Source organism: Mustela erminea, chromosome 4, assembly GCF_009829155.1.
Source record: "Mustela erminea isolate mMusErm1 chromosome 4, mMusErm1.Pri, whole genome shotgun sequence".
Lineage (NCBI taxonomy): Eukaryota > Metazoa > Chordata > Mammalia > Carnivora > Mustelidae > Mustela > Mustela erminea.
This window is the reverse complement of record NC_045617.1, coordinates 54400071-54414365: the sequence shown is the minus strand read 5'-3', so window position 1 is coordinate 54414365 and position 14295 is coordinate 54400071. Positions and strand designations below refer to the sequence as shown.

Here is a 14295-nt window from a genome sequence, read left to right as displayed (position 1 = left end):
GATTGTAATGTTGGGTTGTGGGACTATATAATTTTACTAAATCATATGAAAATACACAATTAAAATAAGTGAATTTTATGCTATGTAAATCATAGCTCAATTAAACTAAAAAAATTTCTTGGCTATTCTGTTAGCATTGCAAACTAACATTGATTAAGCTAGTCTTCAAATTATAAGATGTCTTTCAAATATTTTTTAGTTCTAAATAACATAATTTCAAGAAGATCCCATTTATGAGGAACTTTGTAAGGACAGAATATAATTATTTACTTTATTTTTTTAAAGATTTTTTTAAAAAATTATTTGAGAGAGAGTAAGTAGGAGTTAGGGGCAGAGGCAGAGGGAGAGGGAGAAGTAGACTCCCCACCAAGCAGGGAGCCTGCTATGTCGCTTGATCCCAGGACCTCAAAATCATAACCATAGCTGAAGGCAGACACTTAGCTGACTGAGCCACACAGGGGCCCATAATTACCCATTTTCTGAGGGAATCTTTGACTTATGTTTGGCCATATATTCCAGTTTCTCCTATGTAGTGTTTCTACAGATGTTAGTTTGGTAGTGGGAGGTTTTAAGGGTTTTAAGTTTGTCTGTTTTCCCCCTCACGTTAAAAGAAGAAATACTTTGGGGCACACGGGTGACTCAGTTGGTTAAGCATCTGACTCTTGATTTCCCCTCAGGTCATAAGCTCAGGGTCGTGGGATTGAGCCCCGTGTGGGGCTCTAGTCAGCTTGAATCTGTTTGGGATTCTCCCCCACTCCTGCTCTTCCTCCTTCTCATGCTTTCTCTCTCTCTAAAACTAATAAATAAATAAATAAATAAATAAATAAATAAATAAAATCTTTTTAAAAAGGAACAAAAAGAAATAACTTATTTAAATGATACTTCATCTTAACAGAGTTATTTACATTTTCGGACTGAAATATTTCCCCTCCAATTCCTAATTTAATGAATAAGTTCATTTCTCAATAAGCTAATAGGACACATTTACAAGATAAAGACTCACACTTAAACTTAGGTTCAGTTGTAAAATATGTTTTGCTTTCTGCTATTCTTGACACCCTCCTACTATCTCATAACTCTTGGCTTTCTTGATGGTGCTTCAACATCAAAACCTTCCTGTTCTCACTCCCATTGCATTAGTACCCTAAGTAGACTATGAAATTAACTTTAGAAACTAAGCTAGGTTGATGTATCTGTTCCAGATAAAACAATTACATTTTAACCAGCTTCCTGAAAGAATTTAAGGGGATATTCCAACAGGGGGAGTTTCAAGTAGATCTGGTGATTGCAAATATTTCTGAGGAGGCAAGTTTTAGATGGCCTTCATAAAGCAAGACAGAGTGAATGTCAGGGGCCTTCCAGGAAGGCAGGCACTGCAGAGAGATTTAGTTATAAGCCTGATATCAACAGCAATAACAGCTATATGAAGCCATTCATCTTTGGAGAAATCTAATACCCATGAGCTATTTTAATTCATTTAGTAGGTTGTGGCTGGATTGCACTGTGAAGTATTAGTATGGTTTTCTTCTTCTATGTATTTCCTTTCTTATTTGTGTCCTCACTCGTACCCTGCAGCATGAACTCCAAACCCATAATGATCCAGAAACCAAGCCTCAAAGAAACTATTGACCAAATATGAGGCTCAAAGATTTGAATTAATGCTTTTTTAGCCAATCCTGACCTTCCCTCCCTACCATGCTATGAGTGCAGGTGGTACTAGCACCTGAAGGGAAACATAAGTAAGGAAGAATGAGGCAGCAGAGGAAGCTGTGGAGAATTGGATTTTTAGTAAGGAAAGCAATCTTTTTTTCTTTTTTATTTAATTTTTTTTAAGAGAGAGAGTGCGAGTTGGTGGGAGAGGGGCAGAGCACAGGACAGAATCTCAAGCAGACTCCCCACTGAGTGCAGGGCCTGACATGGGGCTTGCTTTCAGGACCCTGAGATCATGACCTGAACCAAAATCAGAAGTTGGATGCTTAACTGAGAGAGCCACCCAGATGCCCCAGGAAAGCAGTCTTTTAAAAGTTCTTCAGTACTTCTGATATCTTGGTCTAAGTTGGAGGCAGATTTACCAAGAAGCTCAGGAAAACCCCTCCAGCACAGCCCTTTTGCATGGCCTGGAAAGGGCTCTAGCAAGGTAGTCACATGGTCAGATTTATTTTATTATTTATTTATTTATTTATTTATTTATTTATTTATTTATTGTGGTGAGTAAGTTTTCAGAGAGAGTTTCCTACCATTCTACATGCCTTTGTGGGAGGAGGAGAAATTATTTTCCTCTACCCTTCTTGGTTCTTGGCTGAAACACTACTGTTATAAAAAGATGAACAGAACAACAAACATCTAATAACATGTAAACCTCCTATATAATGAGTCAATCTTTGAAATGACCCAAACCACCACCACCTTAAATATCATCTTCAGCTGAAGACAAAGTTTTAGGGGTAGGGGGAGGGAGGCAGTTATGGGAAGTGACCAGGAAAAGCACAATAAGTAACGGGTGAAGTTGTTCTGTAGATTTAAGTCATTGGTTTCTCCACTGAGAGGAGTTTCTAGATATTGAGTCATCCTGCTCCTCCTGAACAGTGGTCCTTTTGACTATGGTTCCAGTCATCTGTGATCAAGTGTCTGGAAGCATATGAACCTTTTTCTGATTTAAAGTCTGAAGGTAACTAGCAGCCTAACCCCATGTTACATGCCTCTGTCATTGACCTTTCTTCATCTCATCATGTGGGTGTTTTATCATCTCACTGCATAGGCATTTTATCACCCTGATCATCACAAGAAGGCTGTGTACAATATATTCTTAGAGAGAAAGAGAGACCACATTCACATAAATTTGTTGCAGTATACTGCTAAAATTGTTCTATTTTATTATTACTTATTATTGTTAATCTCTTACTGTGCTTAATTTAGAAATTAAACTTTATCATAGTTATGTATGTATAGGAAAAAACATGGTTTGTAAACAGGGTTTGGTACTATCTGTGGTTTTAGGCATCCACTAGGGGTCTTGGAACATATCTCTTATGGGTAAGGAGAGGGACTACTGTATAGAGAGGGAGACACCATTACAAATGGATAATTTTCCTACTAATGCCAATTTTTCTTTTTTTTTTTTTTACAAAGGGTAACTTCCACTCATTTTTTTGAGCTTCATCTGCATTTGCTGTTTCTTAAAAATAGCAAGCTTAAAATAATATGCCAAAGAAACATAATCTGCAGTGGTATATTTTACCCCTCTTTACCTTAACATATAACAGGCAAAAGTTTTAGGTTTAATAATGCATTAAATCAAAAGGGAAAAAACTAAGTTCAAGAAAATAAGGGCAAAGGACTTAAACTGAGACACATCAACAGAAGCTGTTAGATACTTAACAGTGACAATTAAGAGTGGCTTCTTTTTCACTCTGCCATCCCTTCTGCCGTACTTCCCTTTAGGGAAGATGGTGTCAGAGTGGCTGTGGACATTTGGGCATCTAGCTGAGGAGAAGTTTTGTTGGCTAGTATATTTAGATTGGGTTTTGTTGTGATCAGGATTCACAGTCACCTCTGGGTATAGTCATGTAATTGCTGGCTGTGCTAGTGCAGTAATGGCTTTAGGGTTCCTCCTCCTGCCTTTGGCACCATTCCCCTTGTGACATGACATGAAGGTGCAGGGCAGGGGGACATCTCACTATTTGACCACAGGGCTCATACCAGCACCTTGTGGGTAGTACAGAAGAAACATGGTTTAAAATGTAGGGAAGCTTGTTGCATGAAATTGTATGTAAGTGTTGCCTTTGATTCCCACCGATCAAAACAGAATTCTCTCCTATTATGACTGTTCTCCATAATGCAACACATAGGAAAACACCATGCATTTTCCCCTCTTCTGATGGGGATTTTATAAAATAAAATTTTTCAAAATTCCTAGAATAGAGCAGAAACTTGTAGCTACACTACAAAGAGCAACTTCATCTGTGTGTGGTATCATGTGATTTTTTATCCTGGACATTTGTCAGTCATCCATGTGAGAGAAAGGATTATCTTTCTGTTTTTCTTTATAAAAATCACTACAAAATTATTGTCACATGAAGAGATGATCAAAGTTTATGGAATCATAATATGTGAGGAAAATAATATAATAGCAGTATTTCATGCAGTTAATTAATAAAAATATTGTGTAAGTTTTCTGGTTTTTGTTAGGATGATAGTGTATATCAGTGTATTAGTCAGAGTTCTCCTGAGAAACAGAACCAAGAGGATATACATAGATGTATACAACAGGTGTTTATTATAGAAATTGGCTCATGGTTATGGAAGCCAAGAAGTCCCATGATCTGTATTTGCAAGCTGGAGAACCAGGAAAGCTGGTAATATAGTTTAGTTTGAGTCAAAGGCCTGAGTACTGGGGGCTGATGGTGTAACTCCAGATCTATGACCCCAAACCCAAGAACCAGGAATGCCGGTATCCAAGGATAGGAGAAGATGGATGTCTCAGTGCAAGCAGAGAGAGAGCAAATTCGCCCTTTCTCCATCTTTTTGTTCTATTTGGCCCTCAACAGATTGGATAACACCCACCCATGTTGAGGGTCATCTGCTTCGCTCGGTTGAATAATTCAAATGCAAATCTCTTCTGGAAACACCTTCACAGACGTACCTAGACATAACATTTGAACAGCTATCTGGGCACCCCATAGACAGTCAAGTGGACACACAAAATTAACCATCACAATCTGCTTTATAAAGTTCATAATTTCTTATGATTGTTTTTATCATCTTAAATAAGTATCAACCTCTCATACCTAATTCTTTTTTTATAATTTTGTCTTCTTTAAGAGGGAATTCCTCCAAGTTGTATTCATTTGGGGCCAACAAAATCAGTCATTGTTCCCCTCATTGGATTATTTTTCTTTTCATTCAGTTTAGACTGCAGGGTCTGCCACAACACTCTTCTTTTGCAAAACACCCTTAACACCACTGCCTTCTCTTCATTTCCCTAGTAACACCCCAGCCAAGGCTAAGCAATAATGAAAAAGCTTCTCAGCACCTGCACACAAGTAACTGAACTGGGCCATGGAAAAACAGAACACTGGGGCTGACTGGGCTCATTTTAGATTCAAAACAACCCATTTCAAATGAGCTCAACCCTTTTCAACAATCCTTCTTCCCCTTCCTTCATGTGCATGTTTCCCACTTTCTGAAATAATCATGTCACAGTACGTTCTTCTCCTTCAAGCCTACCTCTTCATTGGCCGTGTCTGCACTCTGAGCTGCCTCATATACATTCCCTTGATAATGTATTCCCTTGATACATTCCCAGGAGCCACCACCCCAGACATTATTTCTTCACCAGAAAATTTCCAACACATGCCCTATGTTCAGTTCTTCAGAAGGCAAAAAGATCAATACTGTAAAATGTGAAATCTGCATCCTCTTCATTTACCTCTCCCTCCCACCAAAAAATAAAATAAAACGCAAAATCTGATCTAATCCTCTATGATTATTCCAGTGGCTTCCCATGCCACCTACAATAAAATTGGAACCCTTTGCTCTTGTCTCCAAGGACTTCCATGATCTGAAGTCATTCTTTCTGTCCAGTTTCATCTCCTGCTTCTATCTCTTTCACTGTGCTCTAGAGAACATCAGATTGCTTGCTAATCCTTGAACAAGTGAATTCCTGCCTTGCAGACCCTGTACTTTCTGTTCCTCTACGTGATGTACTCCTTCCTCAAATTCTCCTGTAGCTTTCTCCTTAATCCCCATTTATTCAAATCTTCTCAAAAGTTATCTCCTCTAAAAGTCCTTCCTTGAACACTATTTAAAGTAGTACTTCTTAGCCACTCTTTGGGTCTTGTCTCCTTTTAGCACATATTACTACCTGGTCTTCATATTTATCTGTTTGTTTGTTATCTGTTTGTGTGTTTACTATTTCTCTCCCTTAAAATGCAAATTCCATGAATGCAAGGGTGTTATCCTATCGGCTTCTGCTTTATCCCAGGGCCTTGCAGAATGCATAGCACATACTAAAAACTCAGTAAGTGTTTTGAGTGAATGAGAGAATGAATTATCTCTTTAATAAACTCCTATCAGGTTTCTTTCCCACTGATACCTCTGAAACTTAAAGTCACCAATCAGCTACACGTTACCTCTCCATTACTTTCTTGGTATGTAGGTAAGTTAAGGTACAGCCTAAGCTGCTATAACAGATACCCCAAAAGATCGTGATTCTAGAGAGAGGTTAACTTCTTTCTTTCACAACAGAATCCATAGGGAGGTGGGCAATCCACAGCAGATGGGCAGCCTGGCTTCATAAGAGCATTCAGGAGCTTTCATCACTTTCTCTGATATTCCTTAGAGTATAGTCCTCACGTGCATGATTAAAGCTGGGTCACTTCCATGTCCACATTCCAGTTATGGGAACCAGAAAAAGAGGATAGAGGAATACACACTCTATATTCTAAGGCCAGATCTACCAGATTGCTTAAAAGTTTTTTCTTACAACTGGAACTTAGACACATGGCCCCATAGCAGCAAAGGAAACTGGTGAATGCACTCTGTATGAGTGGCTATGTGTCCAGTTAGAACTCAGTGACTCCTATTATTAAAAGGACAACAGAGAAACTGGTTGCCGTGTATATTAGCAGAGATGGCCAACATCCTAGGAACATTTGTCACGGCTGATCATTCTGTCCTTCTTGAAATACTTTCGTTCCCTTGGCTTCTGTGACATAGCCCTCTCCTAGTTTTCTGCCCACCTCTCTACCATTCTCAGGCTCTTTGCTTAGTTCTTCTGTTGGATTTTTTTTTTTTTTTTTTTTTTTTAAGTAGGCTGCATGCCCAGTATGGAGCCCAATGCACGGCTTGAACTCAAGACCCTTAGATTAAGGCCTGAGCTAAGATCAAGAGTTGGACATTTAACTGATAGGCCACCCAGGTGCCCCTTCTGTTGGACTTCTAAATTTTGGACCAAGTCTATGTCTGTGTCATCTCCTATTCTGTCTGTCTACATTGTTCAGAGCTAATTTTATGCAATCATATTATTTTATATCATTTAGATAGAAATAACTTTGAATTTATGTCTTTAGCCAGGACCTTTCCCTGGAGTTCTGAACTCCTATATTTAACTGCCTACTCCATAGCTGACCATTACTGCTCATTGCTTCCCCCACACTCTTCCCTCCAAGCCTCTTGTTCCAGACTCCTGCACCACAGGAAATATTTTCACCATCAATCCAGTTGCCCTGGCAAAAGCTTAGGTATCATCCTTAGCTTTACTCTTTATTTTACTCCCCATTGGCCAGTACTAGGCACTCAACCTCCTAAAAACAGATCCCAGATGTGTTACCTTTTTTCTATTCTCATCACTACCACCCTGAGTAAAGCCAGCATCATCCCTCTCCTGGATTCCTCATCTCTCTTTTTCTACTCCTGCCCCCTGACAACCCACTTCCACATAGCAGCCTGAATGATCATTTAAAAACATGAATCAGGGATTATTGGGTAGGACAGCTGGTAAAGCATCCAACTCTTGATTTCAGCTCAGGTTGGGCTCTTGGGGTCATGAGACCATGGGCTCTATGCTCAGTGTCGAGTCTGCTTGAGACTCTCTCTCTCTCTCTCTCCTTCTTCCCCTTCCCCTGCTTGCTCTCTCTCTCTCTAAAAAAATAAAAAATCTTAAAAAAAAATTAAAAATAAAAACGTGAGTCAGGTTATGTCCCTCCCCTAACCTCTCCAGTGTTTCCCATTGCATGTAGAATAAAGGCCAAACTCTTTACCCTGGTCTACAAGACCCTGTAAGGACCGACACAATCTACCTACTTCTCCAGTCTCACCTCATGTATTTGCCATCTTGGTGAGCCCATTCCCACCATAGTGATAGTGGCACAAAACAAGGTCATTTTCATTTTAGGATCTCTGTATGGGCTGTTAGCTATGCATGGAACACTTGCTTTCCACATCTTCCCTGGAGCAGCTTCTTCTCGTTGTTTTGGTAACATCTCAAATGCCAGCTTCTCAGAGGAGCCTTCCTTGTCCACAGAGATTTCAGGGGACTCTCTGTCTCAACCCATAACTCTCTGTCATGCCACACTGTCTTGTTTTCCCGGTGGTACTTACTACTATGTAGCATAATCTTTCTGTGGATCATCCTTCTCCTCACGTGGAATATAAATTTCCTGAGACCAGGTTTTGTCTTGGCTGCACTGTACCTCCACAGCCAGGCATAAGTTGGGCCCTCAGTAAGGATATGCTGAATGAATGCCTGGATGTGGTTCACATTTTGACCCATTCTCAGTATCTTCAGAGTGTTTTAAAGACCATGACAGTCAGAAAAAAGATTTTATATTTCCAGTGTCAATTAAAGACATTCCATACATCTTTAAGACCATGAAATCTACCTAGTCTTTGACATAAGGACAGAAAAATGATATTCTTATTTGGCAAATTTACCAGAAATATTTAGGACAGACCACAGTTTGTAGTACAGGGGTTCTTAATCTGGGTCCATGATCCCTTTGAAGGTCCATGGGTGAGCTGAAATTATTTGCAAAAATTTTGTGCATTTTTTGGGGTAAGTGTGTTCATAGATTTGTCAGAGACTCAAAGGGGTTATGCCCAAATAAATTTTACTTTATTGTAGAAAATGTATTAGAGACAGATTCATAAGATCTGTTTTTATGTTCTAGTGTTGCCACTTGCAAATAATATAAATTTGTGCCAATTATGTAATTTAATTAGATTCTACATTCTTCATCTTAAAAATAATTTTTTTTTGCATTTCAATTTCCATGTACCTGGCATCAGATAAAAATGTATTTAATTTCATCACTAAATGCTAGGTGCTTCACTGTAGCTTATGGGTAATGGCAATGAGGCTCAGAACACACTCAGATTACTTGCTCAAGATCACATTTATCCCCAGGTAAGTTCTAGACCAAGACCCATGCTTCTTCCACTCTCCAAATTGTCTGCTGTTTGAGAGTTCGTACTACCCTATATTTGGCAATACATTTTTCCTGGGTAGGATAATTTCTTGCATCACCTCACTACATAAAGAGAAAAGCAGCTAGCTGGTGATGGGTTTCTTCCACTAGGTAAGTCTCATCCTGAACCAGTTAAGAGCTCTGTGAGCTGAGGAGGATAGATCTTATTATCCATTCTTTACAGAAGTGAAAACTGAGGTACAAAGGGGTTCAGTAATTGACCTTATGTCAGAAAGCTGGTAATTTGCAGAGCTGGAAGATTATGCTTCAAATTCTAATATTTCCTTACAAATCCTATTAAGATGACCTTGGGAATCTTTATTCTGCTAAGATTTTTTACTGGAGAGCTGACTATCTTCATAGTTCACTTTTTGGCTGTTCTTCAAAAAATTATTTTAAAGTACTTTGCAAAGCTTGAGCAATATTTTTCTCTGGAAGACAGGAAGGTATGTGACATGCCCATTGAACAAGGACTAATGACATTGTTAAGAACTGTTAAAAAGGGAGGGAAAAGGATATCACTTCTACATTGATTTCAGCTCTAACACATTAACACTAGATGATGACCTCTAAAATGAGGAAAGTGCCAACTTAACACTGTGAAGTGACAGGGATTTTGGAAATGAGGAATCAAGTTTGGCCAGAGATTCAACTCTGTAGCTACATGGCTACACAGCTAAATAAAAGTAAAAGGTGAACTGAGAAATCATGTAAAAGCAACTGGTGAGTGTGTGACTTCAATTTTTTCTCTTTTCACTCCATCAATACGAATGGTCTATTACAATTTGTTAAACAAACAAAACAGAGAAAATACTGACACACTTTCCAGCAGAGCCTTTAGGTGCCATCACAGTAGCCAGTCCTTAGGGATAGCTGTGCAGTACAACTTTTGATTTTAAATACATTTGTCCTTGGGATGCCTGGGTGGTTCACTTGGTTGGACATCTGACTCTGGGTTTCAGCTCAGGTCATGATCTCAGGGTCGTGGGATTGAGCTACACATTGGGCTCTTGCTCAACAGGGAGTCTGCATGAGATAGGCCTTTCAATGTCCTGGTCAGGAAAGGACAGGTGATAACACCTGTTATCAGCTCCTGACTATTTTCAGTGCGTGCAACTCCTCAGCTGCCTTCTTTTTTTTTCCTCTCCTTTCCTTTGTGTTTCCTTTTCCTCCCTTCTATCAATGCCTTAGTCTACTGACCAAGTATCTCATCCATTTCATTCAACACATTTGTCTTGGAATACTTCTGGCTGTCTCTAAAAATCAAATCAATCTTCAAAGGATGAAGGTACGTGCCCTTCAAGAAACTGACAACACAAAAGGAAATTCAGAAATAAAAGGCCCAAAGAGGCATAATGAAGATGTTACAGTTTGAATGATTTCCCTGGCCTTTTACTTTCTTTGCCTATAGCTCTTTTGTTAACATTGACAAAGAAAGCATTTCAGGTTCATTGGGGCTGAGCTTGAAGACAGTAAAAGAGAGAGAAAGAGAGAGAGAGAGAGAGAGAAAGCAGGTTATGAGAAACATTTTTCTTGGCTGTACCACTCCAGGTCCAAAATACTATAGCTCAGAATGGTAGGGTTTGTTCACACTCTCTTGGAACAGATGCGAGAGATATTAAGCCTTCTGGAGAATCACTAGATTAAAACAGTGCCAACAAGCCAGAGGTTAGAAGGGCTGAGGAAGGATTCTAAGCAGAGGAGGCCTGAAATGGACACACTGAGATCCAGAAAAGTTCTGGTGGTCCCTCAAAGTAGTGGTGGGCCAACAGAAAGTGACTGGCTATTCAGAGCTGGTGGTCACATCATGCAGGGTGAGGAGAGGTGGTTAAGCAGATGGCCCTCCACTAGGAGCCACACCAGTAAGAAGCAGACAGCAAATGGAGAGGTGACCGGCCATGGACTGCAGTGGCCGAGGGGGTCGCCAGAGCCTCACACCTCCCTTGATGAAGCACTAAATGTTCCCAACACAAAACCATCTTTCCTGGGAAGAGGAGGGCCTTTGCAGGGAATTTGCACCTTGAATTTGACTGAATACTGACCCCAAAGTGACAAAGCATAGTAAATGCTATGGGAAAGAGATTGTTTCCAACCAGAAGAGGCTGATCTGGAAGAGATCCCTGCCATCCTCAACCTCTGCTGCTCTAGGGAAAAGGCCTCTGGAGTAAGATGAGATCAGTTAACAGGAAATAAAGAAAGTGTCATATTTTTATATTTTAAGCGATGACATTGGGATTTAAACAAGTATCCATAATTTGAGGGTGACAACACTCATTTGGATTAACAATTTTGAAAAAAAAACCCACTCTATTACTTTATTTTCATGCTTTTTAAGCAAGGCAAATGAGCCCATCAAATCACTAACTAATTAAAAGCAAAAAAAAATTATCTTGTGATAAATGATTGGGTTGGAATTTATGTTCGTGCTCAGCTGCATGAAAAGCACAAGGCATATTTCATAATAGACCAGTAATACTGCATTACACAAAGTTCTACACGAAGTTCATCTGCAAAAGAATTATTCAGCTAGTTATTGGAAATGATGTCTCTAGAGGCCCCATGTAAGTTCCACTTTGCCAGGCTGTTCTTGCCCCCTACGGACTCCTCCATCTCCCTGGCCTGACAGCTGGCTTCCTCTCCACCAATAATGTGCATCAGACACAGTCAATGTAAAAGCTACACAAGGAACTTGTAACCATGACTTCAGAGACCCACTGCTCTGGGACCAAAAATAGTGGCCAATTGGATCATGTATCTTATTCATTATATTTGCCTAGAAGCAACTCTGAAATCTAAAAATCACTTTCTGGGGTACCTGAGTGGTTCAGTCTTCTGAGCTTGATCTCAGCTCAGGTCTTGATCTCAGGGTTGTGAGTTCAAAGCCTGCACTGGGCTCCACACTGGACATGGAGCTTACTTAAAAACAAACAAACAAACAAAAAAAACCACTCTCATACTCAAAGGGGAATGATTGGTAAGACAACTTTCAAAATCAAGGAATAAGTATTCCTTTTGGAATTGAATTGAATATTCAACTTCACTAAAGATTTTAATGACTTTACTTCTTATAGTATGTAACAAGCAATTTAGCATTTAATAATGCCTTACAATATTGTCAAATTTCTTCACTTAAGACAATCCTTTCTTCCTGAAAAGATGGTGAATTCTTTGAAGGTTGAACATCTGGTCTGACACTTTTCTGTTTTGCTTTGTGGTAATTAGCAGAGTGGTAGGCACACAATAGTGCTACCTGCTTATTTATTACATGATTGAAATGAATATATTAATTTTAAACTATATTAACATAGATTAAAGGTCTAGTCAAGAATTTTTATAGGAAAAATATAAACAAAAACTTGGATGTACTATAGAACCTCTTAGGAGCATGGTGAAAAATAAATCAGCTAGACAATCCGCTCTAAGGTTAATGTAATAATTTCTACTGCTAAGAGATCTAAAAATGTGGCCCAAACAACAATCAGCACTGTTAAAGCAATAAAGCTCTTACCTATTAAGGTAAGACATTCAATGCTTGGACTTATTAAGAATGTTTTTCTTTGATTGTAAACAAACTTAATTTTTAAGGCTTTTCATGTAGACTAAACAAAGACTTTTTTTTTTTTAAAGATTAATTTATTTGAGAGAGAGAGAAAGAGAGAGAGAGAGAGAGAGAGTGTGTGTGTGTGTGTACATAAATAGGAGCAGAGGCAAAGGGGGAGGGAGAGGAGAAGCAGACTCCCCAAGGGAGCCTAATGGGGACTCCATCTTGGACCCTGAGATCACAACCTGAGCTGAAACCCAGAGTCAAACACTTAACCGATTGAGCACCCAGGCACCCCAACTGAATAAAGACTTCTAAAAAAAATTCACTATGGAAAGAAAAATGCCTGTTAGGGGCCCTCCCTTTTCTGAGTTGGAAGAGTTGGACTTGCACAGTGTTGTGTTAGGACTACGCAACAGTGTCTGTTTTGGATAAGTGGTTTCTTACTGCAAAAAGCTAAGTCATGCCTGTCTTTTGCACATTCCCTGTATTAACATTATTTTCTCTGCAGCATCTGTTTAATTGAAATAGAATCAAGAGTTTCTGCTGAACACTTGCCTAAGATCTAAGAGGCCTATGAGCACTGGCACAAAGGGGAGAATCTCTAAGGAAGCTTTGGACAAACGACATTTGGTTTCTTGTGATTGAGGTCCCCCATTCTTAGCAACGAGGCAGCCACAGATCTCCACCTTTCTTCTCTGGGTAGGCTCACCATGGTCCTCCAGACATATTTTTGTGATCTTTCTCAGCCTGTTTTGTTACTCGGAATGGCCTCTGGGCTACTGCCCAGCTATAATCCTACTCACCCTGCAATCTAGTTCATGTGTCTTCTCTTCCAGGGAGCCTTCCCAGACCAGGTCTCCCATAGGTAATATTCATTATTCTTACGGTTTTTATTTTCATCTGTAAATGGGGAAGATAATAGTACTTAAAGCACAAAGTTGTTGTGAGGATTAAATGACTTAATTCATATAAAGGGATTAGAACATGCTATAAACATACTGATGTTAGCAGTTTGGCTATTATTATTAATTACAAAATATCTGATATTTAAGATATTTTGTCCCTTTTGTTGAATATTTTCTTTCTTTGCTTGTTTCTGTGTTTATGCTTTATCTCCGCAAGAGAGGGAGAAGAACAATGCAGGTTTGTAGCTGGAGAGCACCCTTGTTCTTGATGTGCGTGTAGTTATGTGCTGCACACTGGTTAGTGTTCAGAGAACCCAAGACCAAGTCCCATGGACACAATGACCGAGGATCCACAAGCCTGGAAACCCATGAAATTTTAATCTTACTAAAACCTTGTTCACCACTCATTTGACTACACAATTCCAAGGCCGAGAAACAGATCAGGCTGGCTTGTGACTTAGCATCATTGCAATAGGCATTCCAACTCAAAAACTTTCCTGGAAACAGTCCTACTTTTAGCAGGGCAGTGAAAGAAGAGGATGCAAATATCACCCAGTGGTCTTCCAGAGTCAAAGCTCAGGGAATTTGGCTTTCCAAGAGAGTGAATTCCTCAATCTCCGAAATGAGCAACAGTGCTGAAGATAGGGGGTACTTCTGTCAAGGGGAATGGTAACACCAAGCAAGACTCATGGGTTCATTTTCTTTTATGATTCCATGAGGTGTTCATATTCATAGAGAATGGCTGAATTGCTGATTAGACTGGGGGTCATGGAGGTGATGAGGATTCCTTCCTTCCTTCATTCTCTCCTTCCTCCCTTCCTTCCATCTTTTTTTTTTTTCCCTTTTCATAATATATTTCTAATGTCAAACATTTCCTTTG

General features: G+C 39.4%; 1 long non-coding RNA gene across 1 annotated transcript in view; it reads right to left on the bottom strand.

The window, feature by feature from the left end:
* LOC116588357 overlaps positions 1–14295 on the bottom strand; it is a 31949-nt gene that overhangs the window by 13213 nt on the left and 4441 nt on the right. Inside the window, exon 2 of the long non-coding RNA XR_004284905.1 lies at positions 13314–13410. This is a non-coding gene — a long non-coding RNA (uncharacterized LOC116588357). The remainder of the gene's footprint in view (positions 1–13313; positions 13411–14295) is intronic.